The sequence below is a fragment of the Diabrotica undecimpunctata genome, chromosome 4 (assembly GCF_040954645.1).
Source record: "Diabrotica undecimpunctata isolate CICGRU chromosome 4, icDiaUnde3, whole genome shotgun sequence".
Lineage (NCBI taxonomy): Eukaryota > Metazoa > Arthropoda > Insecta > Coleoptera > Chrysomelidae > Diabrotica > Diabrotica undecimpunctata.
Window position 1 is genome coordinate 2117315 of NC_092806.1, and position 11648 is coordinate 2128962.

An 11648-nucleotide genomic window follows, 5' to 3' on the forward strand; every position below is an offset into this window, starting at 1 on the left:
TAACGACTATTAACTGATAAATTTTATGTCCCATATGTTAAAATTATTTCTGAAAATTTTTAATAGAATTTACAAAAAGTGTAAAGAGGATATGGACTTGGGAAAGAAGAGTGTGAAGAGAATAATTTGATGTTGAACATTTTATTTCACAAATCTCCTAAATCAATATACTACTTCAATCACAAATTAAGCCCTTAATTTGTAAGCTCGCATTAATATAAATTCTTAATTTTCCTGTATATAATTGTAATAGAATCTATAATATGCTTTGATTGTGATGATATTCACTTTCCTGAATATATAAAATTCCTTTGCGATGATATTAGATTAGATTAGATAAAGAGGGGTGGCCTTTCGGCCTATTCCACTGCGACCTTTTCAGATCTATTGTGGTCCTCTAGTCCTAGATAACATTCTCTAGCCCGACCCTTTTTATAAAGTCTAGTAGCTTCGAGAGTGTACCTTCCATGTAGCTATTTGCCGGTGGATTTTCTTCTCCTAATGCAAAGAACCGCACATTTGCCAGACTGTCACACTGACATAAAATATGCTCTGCTGTTTCTTCTTCGAGGTGACAGAATCTGCACAGGTCATCATCTGATAATCCCATCAGCTTCAAGTGCCTATTCAGCTTACAGTGCCTTGTTAGAAGACCTACTATGACCTTGACTGTTTTCCTGTCTTTGCTTATTAGGTCTGCCGTAAATTTTGGCGAATGTTCTGTAATGAACTGTTTAGCCTGTCTTTGTCCTGGTGTATTCCTTCACCATTCCAGAGATTTGTGAGTTACCCACTTCCTTGTAGGATATGTTTTGCGATGATATAAAATTTCCTAGTCTGAAAAGTATTTATACAAATACAAACCCCTAATGTGACCTTAAACGATGTCTACTATAAATAAAAACTTAATTTTATAAGCTTTAATGTACATGTAGTGGCCGATTCTACCTCTATTTTCTATACTAATGACGAATCGGAAGCAGAAAAGGGGGCTGACGATGTGTGTTCGATTATTCATCACTTTGTGTATAACGTACTGTCAGCTCAGGTTTAAAATTTAATAATATTTTGCTACTATTGTGGAGGGCAAAATAAAAATTACACGTTTTTCGTTCCCTTCATTATCTAGTTCAGACAAAAGGACGGTTTGAGTTTGTGAAAGTAATTTTTCCCATCAGAGGACATTCCTATCTAGAGGGCGACAAGGACATGAGTTTAATTTATGACAAAGCTTATACGGAAATTCCGGATGATTGGAGAGAAGACCTCCGCAACAGCAGAGTAAAACCGAAACCGTTCCAAGTGGTGGACTGTAGAAAGATATCAAATCTCTGAATTGAATTAAGCATTTCTCCAAAAAGTATCTCAAGAAATTCCCAATGCCTACGAGACCTATTCGAGTGTTAGAAATCAGGAAAAATAGCCCTCAATTTATCTTTAATGAGAATATCTATTCTGGGTGATCTTCAAGCTCGCTATTTGAATGCAAAGTTAAACGAAACCCGAAAAGAAATTTAAGAGAAGCTTATAATATCATAACTCCGTAAGTTACTAGCTACAATCATCCCGAAGCTTTGTACAGCGTCCCGCTTCCGGTCAAAGCTGCTAAGTTACAAGATCTTCTCCACTTGACTAAATATTTGGAAAACGTAAACTCTAGAAAGTTCTACAATGATTTTCAAGGTACTGAACAGGAAAAAAGTTTGGACAAAGAAACAATTTGTGACGCAGAAGCTTGAGGGTACTGGAGAAGAACGTTCATGGTCCATGCCGGCACACTCAATTTTTTGTATGACGTTTCGCAAATAAAATATTTTTTTGTATATAGATATTTAGGGATTCTACAGTATTCACTGTCTTCCCTCGCTCAACCGTTGCCATCTCTCTCTGTTGTTCCATTCTCCATCGTTTAGGCCTCTCTTACTCATGGCGTCGTCTACTTCGTTCCTCCAGGAGTTTCGGGGTCGTCCTCTTTTCCTCCTTTCTATGGGGCTCCATTCGGTTATTCTCTTTATCCATCTGCTGTCGCTAGTTTTTCTTACATGTCCATACCACTTTAATCTTTTTTGTTCTATATATGTTAGTATGTCTATTTCTATTGATGTTCTTTGCTTTATTTCGTCATTACTTCTCCTATTCATTCTTGTTACTCTGCAGCATCTTCGCAGGCATTCCATTTCTGTTGCTACTATCTTACTGCTGTTTTTCTTGTTTATGATCCAATTTTCAGCCCCATATGTCATAATACTTCGCACTAATGTTTTATAAATCTGCGTTTTTGTCTTCATATTTAGGTGTCTATCCCACCATACTGAGTTAAGTTGTCGGATTACTGTTCTTGTTTGTCCTAATCTTTGTGTAATTTCTTCCTCTGTTGTTGCCTTTTTCGTGATTATAAACCCCAGGTATTTGAATTTAACCTTTCCTCTGATTCTTACGTTGTCATCAATCTGTAGATCTTCTATGTCTTCTTCACTTGTAGATAGATACTCTGTATTCGCGAGGTTAATATCTAGGCCAGCCTTGGTATATTCTTCTTGTAGTTTCTTCATCATGTAGCTGAGGTCGTCTTGGTCTTGTGCAATCACTACCTGATCGTCTGCAAAGCTTAACGTATATAGGTATTTGTTCCGTACCGGTACTCCCATGCCTTCGCATTTTCTTTTTCATGTAGTCAAGGCTTTTTCTAAGTATATTTTGAATAGGGTTGGAGATGTGGAACAACCCTGCAGGAGCCCTTTTGTTGTGGTGCAGTCTCCTATGATTCTTGTTCCCATTTTATTGGACACTTTATTTTCTTTATACAGAGCTTTTGTAGCTTCTATGAGCTCCGTCTGTATTTCTAATTTGTACATTGCCTCCCATAGTTCTGACCTTGGTACAGAGTCATACGCCTTTCTCAGGTCCACAAATGCCAAGTGTATATCTCTATTTTTTTGCTTTTTTCTTTTCCAACAGTTGTTCCAGTGTGTATATGTGGTCTATGCATGATCTTCCTGCCGTGAAGCCTGCCTGATCCTCCCCGATTTTGCCTTTTATCGCTTGCTCTATATTTTCTCGCAGTATCTTCCCATATAATCTTCCTATTGATGATATTACGCTTATTCCTCTGTAGTTTTCGTATCGTTTTCTATCTCCTTTCTTAAATATAGATGTCATATATGCCTCCGTCCATTCCTTTGGGAGCTGTTCTCCATTTATGGCTTTCTGAAATATCCATTGTATCATCCGGTGTAATTTTTTTGATCCGTAGTTTATAAGCTCAGGTGAGATGCCTCCAGGTCCCGGTGCTTTCTTATTTTTGATTGCTTTTATGGCCGTTTTCATTTCCCTATCTGTTATTTCTATTTCGTGTTGTGGGAATCTGCTTCGTCTTCGCCTGTTTTCTTTTCCAATGAATTGTGGTCTTTGCTCTGTTAATAGTTCCTTGTAGTAGTCCTTCCATTCTTTGTCCTGTATATTTCCCAATTTAATTTTTTCTTTTGAGTTTTGTTTCAATTCTCTCAGTACTTTCCATGACTCCGAAGTTCTTGTACCTCCTATATATGTTTCAATATTTAAGCAGATTCTTTCCCATTCTTCATTCTTTTGCTGTGTTATTTGTTTTTTCACTTCTCTATCTTTTTCTCTATATTCTTTATAAACTTAGTCGTTGTTTGTAGTCAGCCATTTTCTGTATAGTTGCTTTTTTTCTTCAATTATTCTTTTTGTTGGTTCATTTATTTCATAATAGTGCTGTTTATTTGTTATATGTCCTTTTTCCCCAAGGGCTTCGAATGCTGCTTGCTTTATACTCGCCTTTATATGCTCGTATATGTCTTCGATGTTGCCGTATCTAAATTCTATTAATTCTATTTTCTTGTCTTCTCTTGATTTCTTCGTTATAAACATGTCAACTATTCACTAAAAAAATTTACCGATTTATTTGATTGAGTCTAAACAATTAGTTTTAATTTGAAACATTAAATTTCGATTTCCATGAAAACTGTTTATGTGGACTCAGATTATTTTTTCCTTAACTTCTCACTTATAGCTACTAATAAAACATTTACTTCACGACTTTATTCATTATTTTATCCATACCAATATTATATTAGAGTTTTTAATCATTAATACTACTAATAATACTTAAAACGAATATGAATAATAAAAATTTTCAACTATTACATAAGAACGCAGAAATTCAACACCAAACAAAAAACGACACCATTGTTTATTTCCCTCATACTTCAAAAATATTCATTACGCTTTGTAGCTGCAACAAATTCAGGCCGGCTTTATAACGTACATTTGTCCTACGGTTCGTATTTCTTTTTGTTTATTTTCATGAAACTCCTGTTAATAGATACAAAAATCCAACATTCTGCTTTGTTTTCTAAAGGTTCGTATCCGCGCGGTCAACACATCATAACATGCTGTAATTTTTTTCCTGTTGATGCAACTTGTTTTTTGACTTTAATGTCGATGCGATGATTACTCAATTATCTAGATGTCAATTATTTTAAAAAAGTATTGACATATATACACAACAAGGTATAAGGTTTAATAAAAACGTTGCTTTATTAATCCAATAACAATGCAAATTTTTGTGAATAAGTAGCAATAAACTAAGATACAATTTCATGAGATGCAAACAAAGGCATGGTAAAAATATGGGGTTTATTACCATTATATATTATATAGACAATATTCAAAGCAAAATTCTCGGAAAATGATATCATATAACGAAATACAAAAACATTAACACAAGCTGGGTAAAAGTCAAGAAAAAATATAAAGAAGCACCACCAGTTCGTTTGGTTTCTTATTTGATCTATCAACGTGAAATTTTTGCAAACTGTCTTAAAAATTTTTAATTACTCTGTTACCCCAAGTCACATTCCAATAAAGAGAAGTATCTGTCAAACTGAAGAAGCCATCTCCAGTTTACCTTCCGAAGATTTTAAATAAGTAATAAGAAAAGACGTCACTAGAGTTCTTAGAAACTCACAGCATTAGCCAATCCGAGAAAAGAGCACTAAAAGAACTTCGGTCAAATACAAATCTAGTCATTCTTCCTGTCGATAAATGCAATGCTACCGTCATCCCAAACACTTCTGCTTACATTAATAAACCTATTTCTACTAATACAACAACCTATCTCGAGAAAATAACAAAAGCCATTATAAATAAAACCTCTCTTCCTATTGATATAAAACAATCTCTAATTCCTCGTAAAAAGTCTTCCAGAACACCTCTAAGATATGACCTATTAAAAAGGCACAAACCCAATATTGCTCTACGTCCCATTGGCCGTGCATACAACTACCCTACACTACCCTACATTGGCCAAGTACTTGACCAAAACTCTAGAAAATCTCCCCGAAAATGCTTCATCCTTCATTAAAAAGTCTTTTTATTTCGTCGAACTTCTTAAACAATACCCTAGCTTACCGTCAGACATTCTAGTAGGTTTCGATATCGTTTCACTGTTTAAAAACGATCTATGTATTGCTGAGTATCCAGCAAGAAATTATCTTTCATTAAAAATTGTATGTCTAGGACTTAGTTCATCTTCCAAAATCAATTCTATAGACAAATTATTGGTGCTCCAATGGGCTCCCCACTATCTCCAGTAATTGCCAATACCTTTATGGAAGACTTCGAGACCCGAGCACTATCCACATCAATGCTCAAACCCAAATGTTGGCTACGCTATGTTAACGATATTATTGTTATTTGGCCCCACGGCAGAGATGCTTTGGTGGCTTTTTAAATTCATCTGTATGGTATACATTATAGGATCTAGTTCATGATAAAGGTGGAAACTGATACATTCTACCATTTTTCGACGTTGTCATAAAGAAAAACCTATCCCAAGATTTTCATCAGTCTGTTTATCAAAAACCCACCAATACCAGTCTTTACTTGCATCATAACTCTTATCATCCACCATCACAAATTACTACACTCATTAATATCCTCTCTCCAGATCAATACGACTTTGCTATGATGCAAGAATACGTGCTGAGCTCTCTAGTTTAAAACAAGCCCTCGTCCAAAATGGTTGCCGCAAAAATTACATCAATAGGAGCATCCACAGACATCAATCTCCTACTGAATATCAACTTAAAGACTCACTCAAAATTATGATACATCATTCTTATTACTACTAACAAACAACTGTAAACATACCATAAATGGCAAAAGTACTGATATTAGATCACTAAAGTAATTACAGTTGATTATTAGTGAAAAACAAAATGTCAAAATTGAAAAATATGGACATAGTGTTGTATCCCTCCGACGTACAGATATATATGTATATATATTAAAACACTTCAAATACTTCTGACTACTCCATTTGTTATAAATTGTTTTAGTAAATAATCATTAATCATCCATTTTATTGAAAATTTGCTGTAAAACAATTAAGTAATGTTAATGTAAATTCTTCAAACAAATAAAACAGATGAAATAAACGCTTTCACAATAATTATTATCAATTAGTGAAAATTAAAAATTGTTATTAGTTTGTTGTAAGTGAAAACATATTTTTAATCAAAATATTATTAATTAAAATAATTTGTATATTGAAATAATAAATATTTAATCAATGGTTTTATTATTTTTGTTTAAAACCGCTAATGGTATCCAATAATGAACTTTTATTAATTAACAACCAATATAGTTATTGGAAGTAATTTTGAATACTGCATGGATATTATTCCCCGACCGACGTTTTATTACACTACTCGATGGTGCTAATTGTTTCCCGAACGACTCCCGTATCTTCTGACTGTTATTCGTAATTACTTTACAGTGCAAAATTTAATGATTCTGCGGCCTAAATTCTCTGCGGACACTATTGCAACAAGTACAAACGAAACAAAATACAACTTTGTGTAAATTTACTACTAGTTTTCTGTTTGGGATTTGCCGTGTAATCAACGAAAACGACGTGATTACCCGGGAACGTGATTTAATGTTTGGCTGGTAAGTTTTGAAGCACTTTGGATAAAAAGGTTAATTGGTAGATATTTAAAACATAAGTTAAAGTTTGTTAGGTTTATTTGTAAAAGAAAAATGCGCCTAAGAACAACTAAACAAAAAATATAGTTTCAAACTAAAAACACACAAGACTTTTTTACAACATTTATTTTACAGAAATATATCCGTATTAACTAGTGATGAGTAATATATCGCAACCAGCGATTTTATAGCTGCTATTTGAAAATCGCAGTTAGCAACTGTTATGGAAAAATAAAAATAGCCTCGATTCTGAATACAGCTATTTATAAGAATATGCGATTGCGAATCGAATAGCAATTAGCAATAGAAATGATGAAGGCGGTAGTGAGATACCCCTTCCATAATATTTAGTGTGATGTACAAAATATATACGTATATTTTATAAGCTGAATAATGGGGTACTGGTAGCGTTATCTAGTGGTGACTTCTTCTTCTTCTTAACATGCCATACACCAAACTGCGTAGGCGACTATCTCATTACTAGAATTCTGTTCTTGGCGGCGTGACACAGCTCGCCTGTATTGTGTATTCCTGTCCATTCTTTAATATTCCTTAACCAGGATAATTGTTTGCGGCCGGCTCCTCTCCTACCTTCGATCTTCCCTTGTAGGATTAACTGTGGTATTTCATATTTTGCTCCTCTCAATATGTGCCCAAGGTAACCAATCTTGCGTTTTTTAATTAATTCAAAGAGTTCTCTTTCCACGCCGGCTCTCTTAAGGACGTCATCGTTTCGAACTCTATCCACCCAAGGTATGCGCATCATTCTTCTCAATGACCACATTTCAAATGCTTCAAGTTTGTTGATAGATGTTTTTTTCAAAGTCCACGTTTCCATGCCATAAAGCAAGATGGACCATATGTAGCACTTGACCATTCTGTAGCGTATTTCGAAATTTAGGTTTTGATTACATAGGAGCGGTCTGAATTTCACAAAAGCTTGTCTTGCCATTTGTATTCGGGTTTTTATTTATTATTCGTTATTCTAGTGGTGACTAGAAAAATATTATTTATTTATGTCTAGTTTATCGTTTTCTATTTTATTACTGATGGTATACTTTAAAATAAGTGAGTCACTAATAATATATATTATAAAGTAATATATACCGATAAATTATTATGCTATTAAGTAGAGCTGAATAGTCATTTTTCTATTTTCTGATGACCTATTCGTAAACTGTATCGAGTGAATGAAGCATTCATTGTTACATATTACTATTTTAAGAGTTGGTGTTTGTTTATTTTTTAAATAAAAAATGTATTTAAAAAGGAAAATGAGTGAAATGTGGAATTTTTTTGAACCCGTTGATGAAGTTTTTGATCCAAGATTTAAAACGTTTGGATTTTCTAAAATAAATTCAGGTGAGAATGCCATAGAATGTATTATAGCAGCAGTTTCAGAAAAATCTGCAGAAGAACTTCGCAAAAAAATATTTCAGGAACAGATTTATGTCCTGAAACAAAATACACTATTTCCACTGATAGTGGTGAACTTTCAATCTGGAGCTCTTTCGACAAATCTGTGACAGTAGCTCAACCTCGGGGAACCAGCAAATCTCGTGCCATTATTGAGGTACACAGATTTTTGGAGGATGAAATTTTACCAAGAGATGAAAATTCCCTAAACTGGTGGCGCGAACACAAATACCACTATCCCACTTTATCAATAATAGCACAAGAAAAATGATGTGATCTGGCTTCCTCAGTACCTTGTGAAAGGCTGTTTTCAATAGCTGGGCAAGTACTAAATGAAAGAAGAAATAGACTCAGTGATACGAAAACAAAAATGTTATTATTTCCAAATATTAATTATCAATATTGTGATAATATTGAATAATACCCTTACTTTGTTTATTGTACAGAATAATGGTACATAAAAAGCTCATTTTTCTCAAAATTCAAAATGCTGAATTTTAATTTTTGTTGTTTCAGAAATAATTAATTATTATTATCATTAACATTATTTTTATCATAATAATAATCCTTCGCCGTCACTGCTAATTTCGTAACTATAACATGTGCGTTCATAAATAAGATGGCTACAATAAGACTGCGATCATTCTTTCTATCCCCATAATGTTCAACTTCGCTGCTAATATATATCGCTACCCGCTATTAACCGTTATGTTATATATGGGATCGCAACAAAACTGCGATCGCAATAGCAAGTAAAAATAGCAGCGATTTAAAAATAGCAATCGCAAATAGCAGTGCTATTGAAAAATAGCAACTTGGCTCATTACTAGTATTAACCACCAATGTATATTAGCAGGGAAACATGTACAGGGAGTAACGGATTAAGACACATATCGGTACACAATAATAATTTAAAATTTGGTATATAGTTAGTTATTTTGAGTAGTCACTAAGAGCACACGCAAAATTTTCATTCTGGTACACTGGATATCCAACAATTATATGTTTAACTGATTATTTCACTAGACTATTTTTAACTGATAAAACGTCATAGTAACGTCACGTTTTCTACTGACAAAACTCCTTCCTGCCTGTGGAGCAGCGACAAAATTATGATAGATCCGTCACGAAGGTGTTTGGTAATTCTATTGTCAGTTTGACAAACAAAAGAAATCAACAAATTGTATTATATATTCGGTTTTTTTTTATAACGTCTTACGACGTTGCCCGACTCCCAAATGCCACTGTATTCTGTCTTGAGTTAGGTCTTCGTCCAGATTTCGAGCGCTAATCGCTTTCCTAACTCCCAGGTTCCAGCTCTGTGGTGGTCTTCCTCGTTTCCTCTTCTCTGGGGGTTGCCACATCATTTTTTTAGGCAATCTTTCGTCTCCCATTCGGCTCACATGCCCATACCATATGAACTGTTTTCTCTCAATATCCTCAACTATAGTGCCCTCTATACCCATTTGTTGTTTTATCACTTCATTCCGTATTCTGTCGGCTCTTGATATTCTCATCGATCTTCTGATGGCATCCATTTCCGTGGCTTCGACCTTTTTCTTATATTTTTCAGTTATTCTCCATGTCTCAGCTCCATAAAGTAGGCTAGTTTTAACCATTGTCTCATAGATGTTCCATTTTATTTTCTTTGATATTTCTTTACTCCATAGAACTCCGTTCAAACATGCTATAGCTCTTCGTGCTTGTACAATTCGATGTTCTATTTCTCGTTCGTCTTTTCCACTACGGTCGAAGATGACGCCCAGGTATTTATATTTGTTGCATGGATTTATTTTTTGATTGTCATCGATATCGAGTTGTTCTGCTTCAGCTCCAATTGAGAGGTATTTTGTCTTTTCTAAATTGATATTTAATACCCCATTTCTGGTATTCTTCAATTAGTTTTCTAAGTATGTATTCCATGTCATCTTTGTTATTTGAGATCACCACCTGATCATCTGCAAACTGTAAAGTATATATGTAATCCTGATCGTTCAATTGTATACCCATTCCTTTGACTTTCCTTTTCCATTGTTTCAGAGCTGCAGAGATATAAATCTTAAATAGAGTCGGAGAGATACAACATCCTTGTCTGAGACCCTTAGTAACTGCAAATTTTTCAGCTAAGAGGTTTCCAAATTTCATTTGGGAGTTTGAACCATAATATAGATCTTTGAGAGCACTATCCAATGTTTGATGTATGTTTGATGTGCCCAGGATTTCCCATAGTTTATTTAGCGGGACTGTGTCATATGCCTTCTCAAGATCTACAAAAGTCATATGTAACTCTCTATTTGTCACAATTTTCTTTTCTATAATTTGTTTAAGACAGAAGATGTTATCTGTACATGAACGACCTGCTCTAAATCCTCCTTGTTCTTCGTCTTCAGACGATTGATAATCTTCCTCTATCAGGTCCCGTAGTATTCGACCATATAGTCGACTCATTGAGCTTGTGACCGATATCCCTCTATAGTTTTTACAATTTCTCCTGTCACCTTTTTTATATATTGGGGTCATATATGCTGTTTTCCATTCATCTGGTGTTGGATGTCCATTAATATATTCGTTAAATATCACCGTGATCATTCTGTGTAATTTCTCTGAGCCATTCTTTATTAATTCCGTAGTTACTCCCTCTGGTCCACTTGCTTTTCCATTCTTCATTCCTGCTATAGCTTTTTGAACTATGTTGATATCTATGGTAATATGCTCTCCCAGAATTTCGATTCTTGATGAATTCATATCTTCTTTAAATTCGTCTCTGTTCTCATTTAATAGATGTTCGTAATAATGTGTCCAATCCTCAGGATTTATGGGATTTAGAATCACTTTCTCGTTAGTCGGCTTCTTAACAGAGTTTATAAACTTCCACGCCTCAGTGCATTGTCGTCCTCCAATATAAGATTCTATCTCTCTGCACCTTCTATCCCATATCTCATTTTTGGAGGTCATAATTATCTTTCTAGTTTTCTTCTTCATTTCATTGTATCGGTCTTTGTCTGCGTCATCTTTTGTATTCAACCACTTATGGTATCAACAAATTGGTTTCGGAAAATGTCCAGAAGCTCTATTTGGACCCAATTTTCGGAGTTCCTACGGGTGAGAAATTTTACGCTTGAAAGATGTACTAGCCTAACGGATCTAGCAAAAATTCTCGAGGATTATGCGTTTAACATGGAAAAACGTAATGGCGAAGGCTATAAAGAGTCGTCTGTAAA